Source organism: Triturus cristatus, chromosome 12, assembly GCF_964204655.1.
Source record: "Triturus cristatus chromosome 12, aTriCri1.1, whole genome shotgun sequence".
NCBI classification, from domain to species: Eukaryota; Metazoa; Chordata; class Amphibia; order Caudata; family Salamandridae; genus Triturus; species Triturus cristatus.
Genome location: NC_140595.1, coordinates 384733763 through 384755389, shown reverse-complemented (window position 1 = coordinate 384755389; position 21627 = coordinate 384733763). Strand labels below are relative to the sequence as shown.

At 45.8% G+C, this 21627-nt stretch overlaps 1 protein-coding gene across 2 annotated transcripts in view; it reads right to left on the bottom strand.

Moving 5' to 3' along the window:
• VAT1L (vesicle amine transport 1 like) overlaps positions 1–21627 on the bottom strand; it is a 781678-nt gene that overhangs the window by 402425 nt on the left and 357626 nt on the right. The window lies entirely within an intron of this gene.

Here is a 21627-nt window from a genome sequence, read left to right as displayed (position 1 = left end):
ACTCTTGGTTGATGTTCGAGTGCTTCTCAATGCAGCGGAGCAAGTGTGAGCGTGATATATTGGCGGCGAACCGCGCCGTCGAGAATGCACCACTCCGGGACTCTGGTTGGCCGCGGGGGTGACATTTGCCGCCTCCATAATGCGGAGCATCAACTAAGGATTGAGGGGGCGTCCGCCTGTGGGGGCTCATCCATGGGCCCTTATTCCTGCAGAACATTGGCACATTGTAAATAAATGATTTGGTACCACAACTTCCATAATTCCCTGCGCATTTCATTCAGAACAACCCATCCAGGGGCGTATCACTTTGGGATAATTAAAAGAAGCTGTGGCCTCATCGTGCCTCTGACTCGCCACAAGCCCATGAGGAAGATTCATTCGAAACGCGTCGGCAGTGGAGTAGGAGCTGTGAAAGGAGCTACAGTCTGACGACTCCCGTACCTTTAATTAAGAGTCATGCTTGCGACTCTTGGTTGATGTTCGAGTGCTTCTCAATGCAGCGGAGCAAGTGTGAGCGTGATATATTGGCGGCGAACCGCGCCGTCGAGAATGCACCACTCCGGGACTCTGGTTGGCCGCGGGGGTGACATTTGCCGCCTCCATAATGCGGAGCATCAACTAAGGATTGAGGGGGCGTCCGCCTGTGGGGGCTCATCCATGGGCCCTTATTCCAGCAGAACATTGGCACATTGTAAATAAATGATTTGGTACCACAACTTCCAGAATTCCCTGCGCATTTCATTCAGAACAACCCATCCAGGGGCGTATCACTTTGGGATAATTAAAAGAAGCTGTGGCCTCATCGTGCCTCTCACTCGCCACAAGCCCATGAGGAAGATTCATTCAAAACGCGTCGGCAGTGGAGTAGGAGCTGTGAAAGGAGCTACAGTCTGACGACTCCCGTACCTTTAATTAAGAGTCATGCTTGCGACTCTTGGTTGATGTTCGAGTGCTTCTCAATGCAGCGGAGCAAGTGTGAGCGTGATATATATATATATATATTTTTTTTTTTTTTCACTGAAAAAAACCATAGGTTTCAGGCATGTTATAGTTAGACATTAGCATTTAAAAAACCTCTGACATTCACTGAAAAAAACATAGGTTTCAGGCACGTTATAGTTAGAAATTAGCATTTAAAAAACCTTAGAAAGAAATCCACTGAAAAAAACCATAGGTCTTAGGAACGTTCATAATTAGTTGGACATCTTACTCATACAAAACCATAGAAATTCCCCTGTTATAGTTAGTTCAGCTAACTATAACTCGTGCCCCCGCAATGCACTGCTGATGACGTCACATATTACATCATTCATGACATGGCAAGTGACATCACTGATGACATCACTGATGACATATCAAATGACACCACTGATGACATCATCCAGTGAATGTGGTTTTGTTTAAAATTTAAATATGTATTATATATATACCAAGCTGTATTGAAGAATGAGTGGATGTATAAGTGTCTGGATGGAGGATTTAGTAGGTGTGTGACTAACTGTTTAAGTGAGTGATTAACTGTGTCTCACTAAATACATGGGTTAGTGACTAAACTGTGTGAATGTCTGTATCAATCTGTCTGTTGTTGTGTAAGCTGCTGCATCAGTTGGTCAGTAGCTACATGAGTGTTTATATGGGTTATTGATTAGTTGCCTGAGTATTTGTATGGGAGACTGAGTCTGTGTGTGGTTGGGTGGGGGGTGTGTGACTCTGTGCATAGATGTGTGAGTAGTTGATTGACTGGGTGTATGAGTTTAAGAGTTCATGTGGAAACAGTTGTATGGGTGGGTGAGTGTATGTTTGGGTGTGTTGGTGAGTGAATGGATGTCTCAGTGGTACATGTCCAACTAAGTACATATGTAAAAGGCAGTGTATGTGAGAGTTGGTGTGTAACATTGACTATATGTGAGAGTGAGTGATTGTCAGAGTGGCTATATGGATGAGTGTGTACTTGTATTAGTGGTTGTATATTAGAGTAAGTATGTGTTACTATATGTTTGAATACATGAGGTGGTGTGTGTATAACTGTATAGGTCAGTAAATGAAAGTGTGATTGATTCTTTGCCTGACTGACTAGGTGTGTGAGTATCTGTTAAGGAGTGCTGGTGTATGAGCGTCTGTGTAAGTGTATGAGTGCATATGATAGTGTTGTATTGATGATTGACTGCATGTATGAGTGATTGTATGGGTGAATGAGTGTATGTATGTGTAGACCTAAAAATCAGGACTAGATATGTAGTAACTGGTATTGGTATGTCTATGGTTTCAAAAATGGTATTCTGTATTTTGGAAACAGTGTATCAAAGGTTATATTAGGGTGTAAGAAGGTGCATCAGATTTTCACATGGATGATGTAATCAGTGATGTCATCAGTGATGTCATTTGAGATGTCATCAGTGATGTCACTGACCATGTCATGAATGATGTAATGTGTGACGTCATCAGCAGTGCATTGCGGGGGCGCGAGTTATAGTTAGCTGAACTAACTATAACGGGGGAATTTCTATGGTTTTGTATGAGTAAAATGTACAACTAACTATAACGTCCCTGAAACCTATGGTTTTTTCAGTGAATTTCTAAGGTTTTTTAAATGCTAATTTCTAACTATAATGTGTCTGAAACCTATGTTTTTTTTCAGTGAATTTCAAAGGTTTTTAAATGCAAATTTCTAACTATAACGTGCCTGAAACCTATGTTTTTTTCAGTGAATTTCAAATGTTTTTTAAATGCTAATTTCTAACAATATCATGCCTGAAACCTACATGTTTCGACAACTTATTTCATACATGTTTCATCTTTTGTTTGAGTCACGATTACAGATGACACAGTCCACTAGGCAAGAGACATTGCTTCCAGTGTGGCCTGCCCGGAACACATATCATCGCTGGCTCCACACATGCTAAATGCTTCTGATGCCCCTACCTCAGTGCACCACAACTCACGCACCCTTTATCATAGAATCTTTTCTGTATGATTTCAGATCTGCTGCCCCTACCTCAGTGCACCACAAGTCATGGACCCTTTACAATAGAATCGTCTCTGTATTATTTCACATCTGGTGCCCCTACCTTACTGCAGCACAAGTCATAGACCCTTTATGATTGAATCTCTGTGTATGATCCGATGATTACTGTTGTACTTGCTACCAGCATCAACCATTCCCGGAGGGCTGGCTTACACTCACCTCACCCGCATCCAGCACAGACATCACTGGACATGTGACCCTGGTAATAAAAAGGAGTTGAGCGCACGTGCCCGTACCCAGTTCCACTATCTATCTGTGTCCGTGTGTTCATTATGTATGCAAAATGCTGCCCCTGGGCCCTACCACATTATATTGTGCTGTAGACAGCGTATGCAACCATGTTACCTCTGGCAGTGGGGAAAACTTAAATTATGTAACTTTCTCTCGCTCATTTTACAAGTACGAACATAGAGACTGCATCATTAGAGTGCTGCAAGGAGAGTGTATAGTGAATTTATAAGTGCGTGGGGATTTATTTTTGTTGTTGCATATTTATATAGCGTGAACTCGACCCAAAGGTATTGGAGCGCTTTACATGAGCACCGTATTTACATTACACATGTAGGCACGTGCAGATTAAGTGATTTGGCTACCATCACAGGATGTGGATGCGACCCCGAGGCTCGAACCCTGGTTTCCAACACCAAGGTCGGCAGTCTACCCGAGGAACCACATAAGTACACATGTTGGTGCAGCCTAACTCCGAACACAAGCTTCGCTCTAATTGACTGCCCTCCATGTACCAAAAACTGCAACCTGAACTTTCCATGGCCCTGTATTGCTACAGCTGCAACACTCCAGTGAATGTGCAATAAACATTCATATCCACAGAGATGCGTCATGTCCACCATCTTTCATGTGTGGAACTATGGATGAATGTAGGGTCAGTGATTCCCTGTACCTTCCATGTTGGTCATGTTGTGGGACTTCAGTCACAGAATGACACATTTGTGCTTGCGACCCAGGTGACGGCAGCACTACAACACGGACACCTGCATTAGTTGATTCCTCATATCGTTCATGTCAGAGCCACTCCCATAGCTCTGGAGTCATTCTTCAGAGCCTCACGCAGCACTGGCATACCCCAGGCCAGCCCACTCCACTTACGCGTACAGGGAAGGACAACAACGCTTTATGGCACAGATTTTCATTGTAGTGATCTGCTGGTCACAGGTCTAGTTGTCAGTACGCCACAACCACTCCCTCATGGCTGGTATACACCCGCACCACAGCCATCCAGCACAGGCGTCACGCAAACCTACCAATAAAAAAGACCGGGTGCACATGCTCTACGCCATTTTTGAGTTGCTCCCACTGCATGCACTGTGATGGCCCGTCCCAGTGGTCCCGACACCTCATGTAGGCCTGAGCCATCAAACAGGGGGGCCCACCACCTGTGCGTGGCCTCACTGATCACTGAGTTATTGGCACCGCAAGGACTGAGCGGGTGAGCAACTTGCGATGATGATGGGTGCACTAGCATGTCCTCTGCCATGGCGATATCAAGACTCAGCACCAAATGTGAGACTTCTTGGCTTGCGGAGCGGGCTGCATGATGTGGAGGGTGCCCTGTCCAAGAAAAGGTGAGCAGTGAGGCCTGGTTGTGCAGCGGCGGGCAGATACCTCTGGGCGGCGGGAGTGGATGGGGTGCAGCAGCCTGGATGCAGAAGGCTGCACAGCGATTTAGCCATACACAGTCGTATATACCCTGCCATTACCCTTTCTTATTGCATTTTGAACAAGTTTTCCAATAGCAGGACAGATTTTAGAGTCGGCCAAATGTCTGTCGCTCCCACATCTGTAGCAAAGTAGTTGAGTATTTCTTTTTTCATACTTTGTACCCTTAAATTTACCATCAAATTTTGACGAACTTTCCTTTCTCTGTTTTTTTTTAAGGCGGTAAGGTATGTTGGGAGCATGGAAGCATGCAGGCACGAGCGTCACATTCTGATAACTGTCTTCTAATGCTACTTAAACTTGACAACATGACAGGTTTTAAAACAGTTATCTGTCAGCAAATACACGATGTTACCAAATGCTTCTCTCACAATCCTTACCCAAATGCACACAGACTCACAGTGTGATTTTAGACAAGCAACACTATCCTAGGAGTTTACCAAAACTCATTCACTAGTCTGGAAGAGTGAATGGTACTGCACACAATCTACATATTTAAGTACAGCACATCAGTGTCAAAACATGACTCATTTAATCAACATATAAGCAAAGACTGGATTCTAATGCTACTAAAACTTCACAACATGACAGATTTTAAAACAGTTATCTGTCAGCAAATACATGATGTTACCAAATGATTCTCTCACACTGATCCCAAATACACACTAACTCACAGTGTGATTCTAGACAAGCACCACTATCCCTATGAGCTTACCAAAACTCATTCACTACAGTGCAAGTGGTAAGGGAACTGCACACAATCTACATATTTCACGACTGCAATTTACTGTCAATGCCTCACTCATTTAATGAAAGCATAAGCCATAACTGTCTTCTAATGCTACTAAAACTTGACAACCTGACTGGTTTTAAAACAGTTATCTGTCAGCAAATACACAATATTACCAAATGCTTCTCTCACAGTGGTTCCCAAATGCACATAGGCTCACTGTGTGATTCTAGACAAACAACACTATCCCTTGCACTATATCAAAACACATCTAGAAGTAGTACTACATTTTAGTATAGAAACATAACATAACTCATTTCACAAATTCATAAATAATGACTGGTTTCTAATTCTACCAAAATATAAAAACTGCACAGTTATCTGTCTACAAACACATGAAAAACACAAATGCCTATCACAGAATGGTTTCTACATGCACACACATTGTAGAGAAAAAAAGTACTCCCTACACTTTAGCAGGAAAAATACATTAGTCTGATTAAAATCAAAATAGTCTACATACATCCCCCCACAATTAAATAACTCATCTTTCAAGTTCTTTTGTAGATTAAGGAGTATATCAATCACTCACCATATTTTCTTTTACAGAATCTCTGCACTGTGCACCTCAGCAAAAGCAAAGAATGGAAAAGTTTCCCTTTCATTTTTCACACATATACATATAACCATCAAATAACAATCCTTCGCACATAAACTCAAAAGCAAACACACATTTCTATTGGTTAAACATTTCAACCCTTTCCAACTGAAATACATTTCAATCCTTCCCCCAATCTGCCTTCTGCCTGTTACCATAGAAACAGGTCATGGAACACTGCACTGAGCTCACAGGTCACAAGTTCAGCACACAATGTTCCTACACAAGACAGGAAGTGTGCTTGACTTTTCAACATATCAGCTTATCATATATAATGTTCATTACAATCTGTTTTTGTTAACCAATAACAATCATACCTTTAAAAAACAAAAATATACACCCTACCTTTCAGTGTAGAAAGTTGTTATACAACCAATGATTTCTTGTCGTTTTTCAAAAAACGTTGCCGTGGATCCGCGCACCCACCGCGAGAGAATCCATGCATCCAACGCGATAGGATGCGCGCACCGTGCGCGCATTTCGCCGCTTTAAAAAAAAAAAAAAAAAGGGGGGCCACAGGAGGTCCTTCTGGGACCCCCTAAGCATATCTAGAGGGTCAGTGTATTTCCACTCTGCCCCCTTTATATCTTTTACACACTTATTCCCCTTCCATCTTCAGCCTCGCTTCTACCGAGGCAGAAAATGGCCGCCAACAGTTCCTGGTTTCGAATGTAGAGAGACGCTCGACAACCAATTAGCATTCATGCGCGATCGGGAGGGTGCGCGCTCCGTTCGGGGAGGGTGCGCTTACGGTGCGGGTACGGTCCGCGGATCCTCCGCGGCCATAGATCTCAGATTCATTCGAAACGCGTCGGCAGTGGAGTAGGAGCTGTGAAAGGAGCTACAGTCTGACGACTCCCGTACCTTTAATTAAGAGTCATGCTTGCGACTCTTGGTTGATGTTCGAGTGCTTCTCAATGCAGCGGAGCAAGTGTGAGCGTGATATATTGGCGGCGAACCGCGCCGTCGAGAATGCACCACTCCGGGACTCTGGTTGGCCGCGGGGGTGACATTTGCCGCCTCCATAATGCGGAGCATCAACTAAGGATTGAGGGGGCGTCCGCCTGTGGGGGCTCATCCATGGGCCCTTATTCCTGCAGAACATTGGCACATTGTAAATAAATGATTTGGTACCACAACTTCCATAATTCCCTGCGCATTTCATTCAGAACAACCCATCCAGGGGCGTATCACTTTGGGATAATTAAAAGAAGCTGTGGCCTCATCGTGCCTCTCACTCGCCACAAGCCCATGAGGAAGATTCATTCGAAACGCGTCGGCAGTGGAGTAGGAGCTGTGAAAGGAGCTACAGTCTGACGACTCCCGTACCTTTAATTAAGAGTCATGCTTGCGACTCTTGGTTGATGTTCGAGTGCTTCTCAATGCAGCGGAGCAAGTGTGAGCGTGATATATTGGCGGCGAACCGCGCCGTCGAGAATGCACCACTCCGGGACTCTGGTTGGCCGCGGGGGTGACATTTGCCGCCTCCATAATGCGGAGCATCAACTAAGGATTGAGGGGGCGTCCGCCTGTGGGGGCTCATCCATGGGCCCTTATTCCAGCAGAACATTGGCACATTGTAAATAAATGATTTGGTACCACAACTTCCAGAATTCCCTGCGCATTTCATTCAGAACAACCCATCCAGGGGCGTATCACTTTGGGATAATTAAAAGAAGCTGTGGCCTCATCGTGCCTCTCACTCGCCACAAGCCCATGAGGAAGATTCATTCAAAACGCGTCGGCAGTGGAGTAGGAGCTGTGAAAGGAGCTACAGTCTGACGACTCCCGTACCTTTAATTAAGAGTCATGCTTGCGACTCTTGGTTGATGTTCGAGTGCTTCTCAATGCAGCGGAGCAAGTGTGAGCGTGATATATATATATATATATATATTTTTTTTTTTCACTGAAAAAAACCATAGGTTTCAGGCATGTTATAGTTAGACATTAGCATTTAAAAAACCTCTGACATTCACTGAAAAAAACATAGGTTTCAGGCACGTTATAGTTAGAAATTAGCATTTAAAAAACCTTAGAAATCCACTGAAAAAAACCATAGGTCTTAGGAACGTTCATAATTAGTTGGACATCTTACTCATACAAAACCATAGAAATTCCCCTGTTATAGTTAGTTCAGCTAACTATAACTCGTGCCCCCGCAATGCACTGCTGATGACGTCACATATTACATCATTCATGACATGGCAAGTGACATCACTGATGACATCACTGATGACATATCAAATGACACCACTGATGACATCATCCAGTGAATGTGGTTTTGTTTAAAATTTAAATATGTATTATATATATACCAAGCTGTATTGAAGAATGAGTGGATGTATAAGTGTCTGGATGGAGGATTTAGTAGGTGTGTGACTAACTGTTTAAGTGAGTGATTAACTGTGTCTCACTAAATACATGGGTTAGTGACTAAACTGTGTGAATGTCTGTATCAATCTGTCTGTTGTTGTGTAAGCTGCTGCATCAGTTGGTCAGTAGCTACATGAGTGTTTATATGGGTTATTGATTAGTTGCCTGAGTATTTGTATGGGAGACTGAGTCTGTGTGTGGTTGGGTGGGGGGTGTGTGACTCTGTGCATAGATGTGTGAGTAGTTGATTGACTGGGTGTATGAGTTTAAGAGTTCATGTGGAAACAGTTGTATGGGTGGGTGAGTGTATGTTTGGGTGTGTTGGTGAGTGAATGGATGTCTCAGTGGTACATGTCCAACTAAGTACATATGTAAAAGGCAGTGTATGTGAGAGTTGGTGTGTAACATTGACTATATGTGAGAGTGAGTGATTGTCAGAGTGGCTATATGGATGAGTGTGTACTTGTATTAGTGGTTGTATATTAGAGTAAGTATGTGTTACTATATGTTTGAATACGTGAGGTGGTGTGTGTATAACTGTATAGGTCAGTAAATGAAAGTGTGATTGATTCTTTGCCTGACTGACTAGGTGTGTGAGTATCTGTTAAGGAGTGCTGGTGTATGAGCGTCTGTGTAAGTGTATGAGTGCATATGATAGTGTTGTATTGATGATTGACTGCATGTATGAGTGATTGTATGGGTGAATGAGTGTATGTATGTGTAGACCTAAAAATCAGGACTAGATATGTAGTAACTGGTATTGGTATGTCTATGGTTTCAAAAATGGTATTCTGTATTTTGGAAACAGTGTATCAAAGGATATATTAGGGTGTAAGAAGGTGCATCAGATTTTCACATGGATGATGTAATCAGTGATGTCATCAGTGATGTCATTTGAGATGTCATCAGTGATGTCACTGACCATGTCATGAATGATGTAATGTGTGACGTCATCAGCAGTGCATTGCGGGGGCGCGAGTTATAGTTAGCTGAACTAACTATAACGGGGGAATTTCTATGGTTTTGTATGAGTAAAATGTACAACTAACTATAACGTCCCTGAAACCTATGGTTTTTTCAGTGAATTTCTAAGGTTTTTTAAATGCTAATTTCTAACTATAATGTGTCTGAAACCTATGTTTTTTTTCAGTGAATTTCAAAGGTTTTTAAATGCAAATTTCTAACTATAACGTGCCTGAAACCTATGTTTTTTTCAGTGAATTTCAAATGTTTTTTAAATGCTAATTTCTAACAATATCATGCCTGAAACCTACAAGTTTCGACAACGTATTTCATACATGTTTCATCTTTTGTTTGAGTCACGATTACAGATGACACAGTCCACTAGGCAAGAGACATTGCTTCCAGTGTGGCCTGCCCGGAACACATATCATCGCTGGCTCCACACATGCTAAATGCTTCTGATGCCCCTACCTCAGTGCACCACAACTCACGCACCCTTTATCATAGAATCTTTTCTGTATGATTTCAGATCTGCTGCCCCTACCTCAGTGCACCACAAGTCATGGACCCTTTACAATAGAATCGTCTCTGTATTATTTCACATCTGGTGCCCCTACCTTACTGCAGCACAAGTCATAGACCCTTTATGATTGAATCTCTGTGTATGATCCGATGATTACTGTTGTACTTGCTACCAGCATCAACCATTCCCGGAGGGCTGGCTTACACTCACCTCACCCGCATCCAGCACAGACATCACTGGACATGTGACCCTGGTAATAAAAAGGAGTTGAGCGCACGTGCCCGTACCCAGTTCCACTATCTATCTGTGTCCGTGTGTTCATTATGTATGCAAAATGCTGCCCCTGGGCCCTACCACATTATATTGTGCTGTAGACAGCGTATGCAACCATGTTACCTCTGGCAGTGGGGAAAACTTAAATTATGTAACTTTCTCTCGCTCATTCTACAAGTACGAACATAGCGACTGCATCATTAGAGTGCTGCAAGGAGAGTGTATAGTGAATTTATAAGTGCGTGGGGATTTATTTTTGTTGTTGCATATTTATATAGCGTGAACTCGACCCAAAGGTATTGGAGCGCTTTACATGAGCACCGTATTTACATTACACATGTAGGCACGTGCAGATTAAGTGATTTGGCTACCATCACAGGATGTGGATGCGACCCCGAGGCTCGAACCCTGGTTTCCAACACCAAGGTCGGCAGTCTACCCGAGGAACCACATAAGTACACATGTTGGTGCAGCCTAACTCCGAACACAAGCTTCGCTCTAATTGACTGCCCTCCATGTACCAAAAACTGCAACCTGAACTTTCCATGGCCCTGTATTGCTACAGCTGCAACACTCCAGTGAATGTGCAATAAACATTCATATCCACAGAGATGCGTCATGTCCACCATCTTTCATGTGTGGAACTATGGATGAATGTAGGGTCAGTGATTCCCTGTACCTTCCATGTTGGTCATGTTGTGGGACTTCAGTCACAGAATGACACATTTGTGCTTGCGACCCAGGTGACGGCAGCACTACAACACGGACACCTGCATTAGTTGATTCCTCATATCGTTCATGTCAGAGCCACTCCCATAGCTCTGGAGTCATTCTTCAGAGCCTCACGCAGCACTGGCATACCCCAGGCCAGCCCACTCCACTTACGCGTACAGGGAAGGACAACAACGCTTTATGGCACAGATTTTCATTGTAGTGATCTGCTGGTCACAGGTCTAGTTGTCAGTACGCCACAACCACTCCCTCATGGCTGGTATACACCCGCACCACAGCCATCCAGCACAGGCGTCACGCAAACCTACCAATAAAAAAGACCGGGTGCACATGCTCTACGCCATTTTTGAGTTGCTCCCACTGCATGCACTGTGATGGCCCGTCCCAGTGGTCCCGACACCTCATGTAGGCCTGAGCCACCAAACAGGGGGGCCCACCACCTGTGCGTGGCCTCACTGATCACTGAGTTATTGGCACCGCAAGGACTGAGCGGGTGAGCAACTTGCGATGATGATGGGTGCACTAGCATGTCCTCTGCCATGGCGATATCAAGACTCAGCACCAAATGTGAGACTTCTTGGCTTGCGGAGCGGGCTGCATGATGTGGAGGGTGCCCTGTCCAAGAAAAGGTGAGCAGTAAGGCCTGGTTGTGCAGCGGCGGGCAGATACCTCTGGGCGGCGGGAGTGGATGGGGTGCAGCAGCCTGGATGCAGAAGGCTGCACAGCGATTTAGCCATACACAGTCGTATATACCCTGCCATTACCCTTTCTTATTGCATTTTGAACAAGTTTTCCAATAGCAGGACAGATTTTAGAGTCGGCCAAATGTCTGTCGCTCCCACATCTGTAGCAAAGTAGTTGAGTATTTCTTTTTTCATACTTTGTACCCTTAAATTTACCATCAAATTTTGACGAACTTTCCTTTCTCTGTTTTTTTTTAAGGCGGTAAGGTATGTTGGGAGCATGGAAGCATGCAGGCACGAGCGTCACATTCCTCTCATAGCTCATGGCTGCCCCACGTCGCTTTGGGAATGTTATGTTCTGAATGTGAGAAGGTTGGGAGGCAGAAGTTAACGGGGGTTCAGTCATTCTTGCTTTATACTTGCTGCTTACAAAACATGTTCTGAGGATTAAACCACATCAAGAGAATTACCGTCTCTGTCTTTTCATTCCTGCATACTGGTCTTTCCTACAATTATTAATTCTGTACTATCTTTCAGATGTGGGAGCTTGAGGGTGCACTATGTCCCGGCACGTGGTTGGAGACACACCGGTGACACAATGGTGAGCTGCGACGATTTCTCCAGTGTCACTCTCTCACTCTTTTTCTCTCTCTCTCTCTCTCTCTTTCTCTTCCTCTCTCCTTTGATGGACGCATGACACACAATCTTATCTTGCTTTTTATCTAACAGCCTGTGATTCACAAATTGACGTCCCCCCCAACAGCACCAGGGCTGAACCCGTGTAGAACCTGTGATGATGCGTGGCCATCCTGGCAATTAACACCCAGTTTGAATTGTGAGCTCCGTTGACCACGTGTACGCAACGGCTGAGGAGGTTGCTTCGGCACATGGTCGACTCTCTTCGACACACGCCAGTGGCGGAAGGTGAGCAGAGAGGCTTGTTTGCGCAGCAGAGGGCACTCACCTCCGGCCAGTGGGAGTGGATGGGGTGCAGTAGCCTGGATGAGCAGCGGCAGGCAGTCAGCTCTGGATAGTGGGAGTGCATGGGGTGCGCAGCGACTGTTATACACCTCTGGGCAGTGCAAGTGTATGGGCTACAGTAGACTGGGGACCATAATATCAAGAACGGCGATAACATTATCACCGCTTTAGTGGCAGGAAACTGATAAGTGGCTTGATAATATGCCCTTGAGAATTCCCATAGAAGCCCAGGTTCTGGTGTGAAGGACATCAAACCTGGGCTTCTATGGGAAATATTTAATCAAAACCTCCTCCAACCACCTCAGCTCCCGCCACCTGCAGTGTGCCCTCACTCTGCGTTTGCATCTCTTGAGGTGAACTGGTGCTACACCTTTGCAAGTTGGCTAGTGCACCCCTTATGCACTGGGAAAAAGGGGGGGCTATGGCAAAGTGCAGTATCCTGGTGGCACCTCGCACCTAACCATCTGCAGTGAGCAATTAAGCGATATCCAAGGGAATAAATTATTGAGACCTTGCTACTGTGGCCTTTTTTATAAGTGGTCGGTCCCTACCTACACTTAATAATAATCCACTTTCTGAAGACATGTGTTCATATGTGCCTGCGAACCACCAAAGCCTCACTCCAACTACCTCAGTTCCCCACAACTGCGGTGTGCCCTTACTGCATATTTGCATCTGTTACGGTGAACTGGCACTAGAACTGCATCTATGCGTGCAAATTGCCCAGTGCACCCCCTATGTCCTGGAAAAGGGGGTCCCTATCCTGATAGCATCTTGCAGCAAACAATGTGACAGTCTGTGATAAATGGCAAATATTCCCCTGTAAGGCTATGGAAGAAACATCTGTTTCATCGGCACCGGGATATTAAATTATCTGCCCAGAATCACCAGATGTTAAGCCAACTCTGAGACTGGGAACCATGTTCCCCTGTTCCCAAACTCAGCCACTCTGACGGATACGCCACTTTCTGTCTCTTAACCTACCATTTTTCGCCCACAGTACATCTCCGCCTGAGCCCATAGCCAATCCCTCCTCTAATGCTTGACATCTCCCCCCGTGGGCCTTGAAGCGCTACCTAGGACACACAGCAATAGACACTGGGGTGGGCAAGAGGCTAGCAAAGCACTCTCCCTGCCATGATCCACTCCACCCCATTCGCCACCACCCTTGTGCGCACCTTTCATCTCACCTCCAACACTAGCATTACTATCATCGTTTGTAGTATACTCTTGCTGTGTTAGTGCTTCCTCCACGTACTGTACTTACGCTATGTGCAACTGAGGTAACTGTTTCAATGCAAATAATGTGTATGAATTCCCCTCCTCCCCCCGACACGTCCGGCATTGGTGTAGGTGCGCTGGGGAAGGGGGAAGGAGGAGCTAGGAGCTCCCATTCTCCCAACCCCCCACCCCAAACACCCGGCGATGTGCCTTGCACACCTCCTCCAAGGCCAGGGGAGTCAGAAATCATTCTAATTCCTTTCCAAGGACACTGTCCTACTATAATTTGTGAAATGGAACTTGGAGCAGGACACTAGAAACTATAATTAACTAATTATACAGTTCTGCAGCCATCCAATAATAACCGCGGCATTGGTTTGTAGCCTTGGGGCAACGCTGCTAGGTCACTGCACTATAGCTGAATGCATTAGTTGATGTACTGTGCTCCCAGAGAGACGCTGTTCATGCGAGGATGAACCATGGCTTCCCCCATTACTGCACGCCTGCCTTTCTATTTGACAGATATGCATTATCGGTATTGCAGCCTTCCCAGTTTAATCCTCCTTGAATGGATATTGTTGCGTTTGAAAACACCCTTTCTTTCTGTTTTCTATGCACCTTGTTGTATTCGTGTATCGTAGTTATCCCTTTCTCTCTTTATCTTTCTTGTACTTCCATGACTTGCCTTCTCTCTTTTTTTTTTTTTTTTAGCAGCTTGTGCCATTTTTCTCTCCTTTTCTACCTACCTCCCTACATCCCTCCTGGACATCTGCCGTAGGACATCTTATATTTGAAACCCGAAAGGCCCAGATTTTATTTCACTTTCTAGTTTGTACCTGTAACATGTAAATATGTAAAAGCCCCCTCATGTAACGTACTCGGTTTTATTGTAAAGCACTCTGACACCTTTGGGTAAAGTCTGTGCTATATAAAATGCATTAAATAAATAAATAAAATAAACTGAGCATCCAGCAGGTGAAGCCACCGCCCTTCCCTTCCCCTCTGCCGCACTTCATCCCTCACAGATTGTAACCTGTTAGCGGCCTGAGCCCTGCAACCATCCATCGCCTCTGAAGGGCGCTTGAATCCCCACTGTGCCATCAATAAGCATTTGTGCACAGTGGCATTGCATTGAACAGCCACCTCTACCACCTGTTATTTTCTTTTGTTTTTTTTTGCAAAAACAATTTTTATTGCATTACTCGGTTACAATTGCCATCCGCAATATCCATCATAGCAGTGGTCGTCTCCCGCAGATAGAAACCATTGCATAGTACAGTGTAGACCACTTCCAGCTACCAATGCACTGTCCCCCAACACTCCCCTATGCAAATGCACCATCCCCCCACCCACATGTCAGTGTGCCATAACATCAGGTACCGGGATAAGTCTTTCTTGTAAGTAGCCGTGTTAGTGGCCGCGGGCTACTCCCCACCCCCATGGTCAGGGTCAGAGCAGAAAGGAGAAGGAAAGCCCTCCCGCCCTCATGTGTAATCCATCAGGTGCCTCTCCACACCTACGCTTCTGCCGGCTGCTCCAGTGCTTCAGCGACCTCCACCGCTTCTGTTCCCCACCCCTGGAGGTCAACCACTAGCGCTTCCCATGCATGTGCCATGGCCAACGCCTTTTCATCGTTCCCTCTACCACCTGTTAAAGCAACCTGATCGTGCCTACCCTCCGTACCCACCTCTCTGTGCCTACTCTGATCCCCCTGTTGCCCCCCCCAAGCCCCAGGCTTGTGGCAAGCACCACCACTCTAACCCTCCACTACTCCAGGATGTGCACATCCCGTTCTGCCGAATGAACTTTGCGCACGGGGCAGTGCGGTCCTATTGTTGGCCGAGTAGAGGGGGAAGACCTTGCAACTCTAACTGTTGTCAAGGGGGGGGGGCTGTATTTGAAACAATGATAAATAATGTTGGCGGCTTTGCAATTAGAGTGGTTCCTGCCTATTGTACCGTGAATAGCAGATCACTCACTGCACTGAACTAGCAGCAGCGCCAGTGGGCAGTGTATGCTCACACCCACCCACCCATAGCATTTCGCCACAGTGCAAATACACTACACCCCCCTGTCACGAACAACTGATTATGGAGGAACAGTCAAAACAAGAAGCGGGAGCTTGCCGCTATAAACCTGCCACGCCGTCATACACCAGACCACATCATCGTAGAGTCCTCTTAAAGTTTGTTGTTTTCCAACCTAAACCCTCCCAACTAAACAGATCGTTTTACTCCGACCGAAAATACTGTGGCAAAATGCACTGCACTGCGCGCAATAATTTACATTTTCCTGAGGCATAGTTGGATACTCTCGTGTCGCATAACTCCAGTGACCCTGCAGGCTGGGTAAACATAACAATGTTTTTTCCCTTAGGTTACTAACCGAATTGCGATCAAGACATGGACAGGAATGTTTCTCAGTGCATGCTTAAAAACAAAACGTATTATAATACATGCCTCTCTACGACGTCATGTAATCTGATATACTAAGGTGAAACGCACCCACTTGTTATGGAAATACACTTTTTGAATTTGTAAAACACCTTTATATTCTAAAGTGATGCTTATTACATCATTTGCATGCTACATATGTTCAAAGCTCGGCTCGTGCATGGGTACTTCGAGCCCGAGCCGACTCTCAGCTCGGGTCTGGCCTGGCTCTACCTGTTAGTTGGCACGCACACCTCTGGTGCTGCCACAGGACGCGGGGCACAGTGAGATCTGTCTGCGGAATCAGGTGAGGGTAGTGCGAGGTAGTGAGGTGCGGGCGATAAGTGCAGTGGGCATGTGCTTGCCCATGGCAGCCACTGCCTGTGAAATCAGTATCCCAGTTAGGTTATCAGACACTAATTTGCACATTTCTGCTATTGTCTCAGTTTCGTACCTCAGCCTGCGACTTCACCAGAGACAAGGTACCACCAAATCCCCGCTACCCCAGCAATCTTTCACCGAGGAGGGGGCTAAACACTTCTGTTGAAAGCACCCGACTGTCCAATGATGCACTGCACACTCCCAAAACCACAATCCACCACAAACCACCAGGCCAGTGCCCATCCATCTCTGGCGACCTGCAGCAGTGCCAAGATTCTCCCAGAGCCTCCCGCCGCCCAAATGGGTGCAAACTCTGACACCTATGTGATCCTTGTCTTCACGGCCCGACCCCTGCCCGCCAGACAGCTGCACTCACAGCGGCTGAAACGTCACTCACAACCCCACCAAAAATACGAAAATGTCACACATAGCAAATCAAAACCTTGGCAGCTATGTCCATATCTTTATCTGTATTCTACTTGTGTTTAATATGTTTGTAACATTAAAGTACTCCGTGTATTACTGGAATGGCACAAACCCCGTACCGCACAGACCATATGTGAGGGACCGCCTACTGGATTATAGCTAGCACCCACCCTGTTCTCCTTATCTGGAAAAATTCCTTCATTTGGACGGCCTCCGTGCCCCCCCATTAACCCTGTAACCAGACCCCTCGTTACCTCTTCCTTAGCTGCCTAAATTGCTGCCCCTCCCCCCTACCACAATTTTGTCTAAATCCTAATCAGTATCCTCTATCCTGACCCTCCCCCGGCTAAAATAGCAGAGATGCGGCCCTCCCAGCATTTGTGTGATGGCCACAGGGAAACCTGATGCCCCAAGTCCTGAGGGGCAACCTGCGGTGTTGGAGTCCTGCAATGAAAGCGCCTGGGGCCGTGCACCACGCTCTCCCCTCCCGCTTGATGAGGGGGTGCCAGCACACAGCCTCATGCCCCTCACTCACCTGGACACTGCAAAGGGGCAAGAGTAGGAGATACGCAGATCCAGAGACCCGGGAGGTGGCAGCTGCAGAAAGAGGAAGGCCTCTCAAGACATGGGCTATTGGTGTCTTGCATTTGTGGCTTTCTGGGGTCACTTGTCATTTAGGCCTGGGCCAAAATTCCGTTCCGTTTGCGGAAATTGCGATATTTTGGCATTTTCGCTTTCCGTGGAAAGCGCGAAAATGTCAAAATTTCCACATTCCGCAGCTTAGCGATAATTTCTTTCTTACTCGCGCTGTAAAATAATACATTCTCGCGCGCGTGCGATCGCCTTACCTGAATCCCTGCGTTCTCCGACAAGTTTTCTTGACCCGGTCGCGTTCTCCACGAGATGTTGGATTTTGGTAGCCATTTTGCGCTGTCTCGCGAGAGTTCGCGGCCGCATTAACGTCATTTTTCACGCGATCACGTCATTTGTCGCGCGATCACGTCTTTCTTCTCGCGATCATGCACCGCGCGAGTATGAGAAGATTGAGATCTCGAACATGTCATTCTACATCGCGAGCCAGAGGATGAGGACGCGGGCACGTGAAATCGAATGTGAACAGGAGAAAGAGACCGCGAACACGTCAGATCCAACGCGACAGGGACAAAGAAGAGAACACGATCATATCATTTTCGACACGCCGGGGGAAGTAATGTGAAGCTCGAGAACTCAACAACGTAAAATTTATAATTTGGAGAGGAATATCGGCTCTAGCAGCATGAAACCATCTGCAAATACTGATTTTGGATGAAAAGAACTCCTTACATTGACATTTGGCTTTCCTTTTTTGTACAAGGAGTCATTTTTTTACAAGGTGGAGAGAGGGAGGAAGTGACACAGAATCTCCAACTTCCTGTTCCTGTCCAGCAGGCTCCTCCCAGTGCTTTATCCATCTCCTGCTCATTCTGCCTTTGGATTTGGAGCTGGAAAGATCACTCTTTTTGTCTGCTGCATCATTGCAATTGGATTTCAGGATTTTTGGAATAGGATATTTTACAAGTAAGTGGTTGTTGTGTTTCATTGTGGGCATTGCAGTTGTTGTGTAACTACAATTTTTTTTTTTTAATTAATTATCATCATTCCTTTTTTTTTTTTTTAATTTTGTGGGTTGTAGTAGTAGGCCCGAGCTAGCCATGGGCATGGCCTCATGGGTGTGTGTGTGTGCATGATGAAGCAACTGTTCCTTTTGTTTTTTGAATATATTTCATTTTCAAGCACATTTAGGGCATGGATGGCATTGGATTGAGTTGGGGAAGTGTGTTTTTTGGGGTGGCATTTGTGATGTTGTTGGGCCTGGCCATGTGGCTGGTGGCCATTTTGAGACCTAGGCCTGCTAGCTTGCCTGGCCTTGTCTGCCTACAGGCCTGCTTTCATCCACTAGGACCAGAGCAGGTAGCCACAGCTTTAGTAATCTACTGTTTGCTGTGTGCTCTGTTGAATTTAGACATCATTTAGGGCATGGATGGCATTGGATTGAGTTGGGGAAGTGTGTTTTTTGGGGTGGCCTTGCTGATGTTGTTGGGCCTGGCCATGTGGCTGGTGGCCATTTTGAGGCCTAGGCCTGCAAGCTTGCCTGGCCTTGTCTGCCAACAGGCCTGCTTTCATCCACTAGGACCAGAGCAGGTAGCCACAGTTTTAGTAATCTACTGTTTTCTGTGTGCTCTGTTGAATTTGTCATTCACTTGAGAGCAATACTTTGTGTTTGTGGGTTAGGCTGGTTCCGCCCAGCGGAACTGTACATACTCTTTGCCCAATTGTCTGAGCTCCCCCGCCACGTTTCATGCCCTCCCACTTTGAAAGGTGACTCTGCTCTACACCCCACCCGCTGACCTCACTTATTGAACCCTCCGCAGCACCTCCAATTCCTCACAGATAGCCACCCGCTAGTGGGCAGAGCCTGGCAACCACCTCCACCCTCTCTGAATGGTGCCCAAATTGCCGCTCTGCCATCTCCCAGCACGCGTGCATACCTCTCTGGCATAGACAACGCCCACCCTACACACCCCAAAGCCACCCGGTTGTGCCCACCTCGAGCGCTCGCAAGCACTGCGGCTGACAATGAACTGCCACTGCTGGAACCCGGGTTCCTCCAGATTGAGTCGACCGCCCTATCAGTCGAGCCACACCCCCTACAAAATACGGGCACCGCCTCTTACCCGCAAGGCAGCTGCACAAAACTGCATTACATTTGAAAAAATACCAACAGCCATTATCATTACCGCATTATTAAATATTTGTTGTTCCCGCCTACGCTGACGCTCGAACACGGGTCTCTCAGGCCGAAGGCAAGCGCTCTGATAATTGAGCCACACTCACATACAAGCTCTGCCTCATTCCGTGGCCTCTTCTCCCACCTACGGCTTGACCAGAAACACAACTCAACTTGCGATAAATAATGCCCACAACCATTATTAACCACCCGCACCGCATTGCCATCACAACGCTACATGTGCGGCTGCATTTTCAAGTTAACCCCATTTACCACCACGCCCCCGCAGTCCCTTACCAGGAACACAAACTGCTCATTAATACCTGGTTTCAGTTATAAATATAGATGAGTTTCTCAATTGCAAATAATAAAGCATTACATTTCCCTTACACTGCATAGACATGCATTGTCATCACATTGCATACACAATGTGCTGCGTGGAAAATATAAACTATCGATTTATGAATGAATAGTGCATAATAATGTTCCAATTAAGTGCCTAGTGCACAAACCAAGCACTGCATATAACAGAGAAATTGTTGCCTTATTCTGTTAAGAAACCAGTACTATTTAAAAGTCATGTAAAAGAAAGTGTCGCGCTGACCCAATCGGGTAACAATATTTAAAATAAATCATGCTGCACTAAAACTGTGGTAAAAGGGAGTCTTGCTGATACCCATCTGTTTTCTTTTGCTACAAGACACGCAGCTCAGGACAGAGTCTGTAGTAAAGTCTGTGTGTTTAAATAAACGTATTAAAGATGACAAACATGTTTACACCGAGTTCGGATTTTGGAACTGATAAATGAAAAATGATCAACATTAGTGTTCCGACTACTGCATGCAAATGTATTGCCATTGTAAATGAGGAGTTTCAAGAGCACACTTAGTGCTCTAAATCACCTGCCGATAGTCTCGATATTAACTGGTCACCCCCGCATGGACTACCCGTCCTAAGATGCCTCAGTAGAGTAAACTGTGCTGAATTATCCCGCCAACTGATAGGCACTTGGAAATCGGTGTGCGGACTCGTTTAATCGGCGCTGTTGAATATACCAAAGTCACGGCATAATGGATCAGCTATAAATAGAATCAACAATGCTCGATCACCCCAGCATGTCCCGTGATGTCTTGGCGTCAAGACCTGTACTGCATGGCCCCGCCAGTTAAAAATACCTCACATTTTGTTTGCAAACTCATTTTGACATCGTTGAATGAACAAATGTTACGGCATGTTTTAAAGTTCAATAATGTACAAACAACTACCCAGTATTGATGCGTGACTTCACCAAGGAACTACGGTCAGAGACTTCATGCGGGCTCCGTTTCACCTAATCCCGTGAGTCTGGGGCCAGCCATAATGTGTGTTATAATCAGGAAGCCTCCACTTGTAACAGGAGCACACAGGATAACATAAAATAAAACAAATAAGCAGGGTCGGGGGAGACCATTTGTATGAAGATTAATAAGCCACGTAATCCTTACAGCTTTTTATTCCTTTTTCTTTCTCCCTCGTCTGAGGCACAAGATGGCTGCCAAAACTTCATGGTTTGAAGTGTTGGCAGTCAATCAGAGGCAAGCTCGTGCTTGTGTGGTTAGGCTCCGCCCAGATATCGAAACTTTTTCTTTTTTAAACTTCTCAGGAACTACTGAACGGATTTACACCATTTAACAAAAAGGGCTCTTTCTGAACCACAGGCTACCATTTTGCCAAATTTGGTGTAATTCCTTTCAGCAGTGCGGGCTGTAGCTGTGCCTAAAGATTCCTATGGAAAATAACATT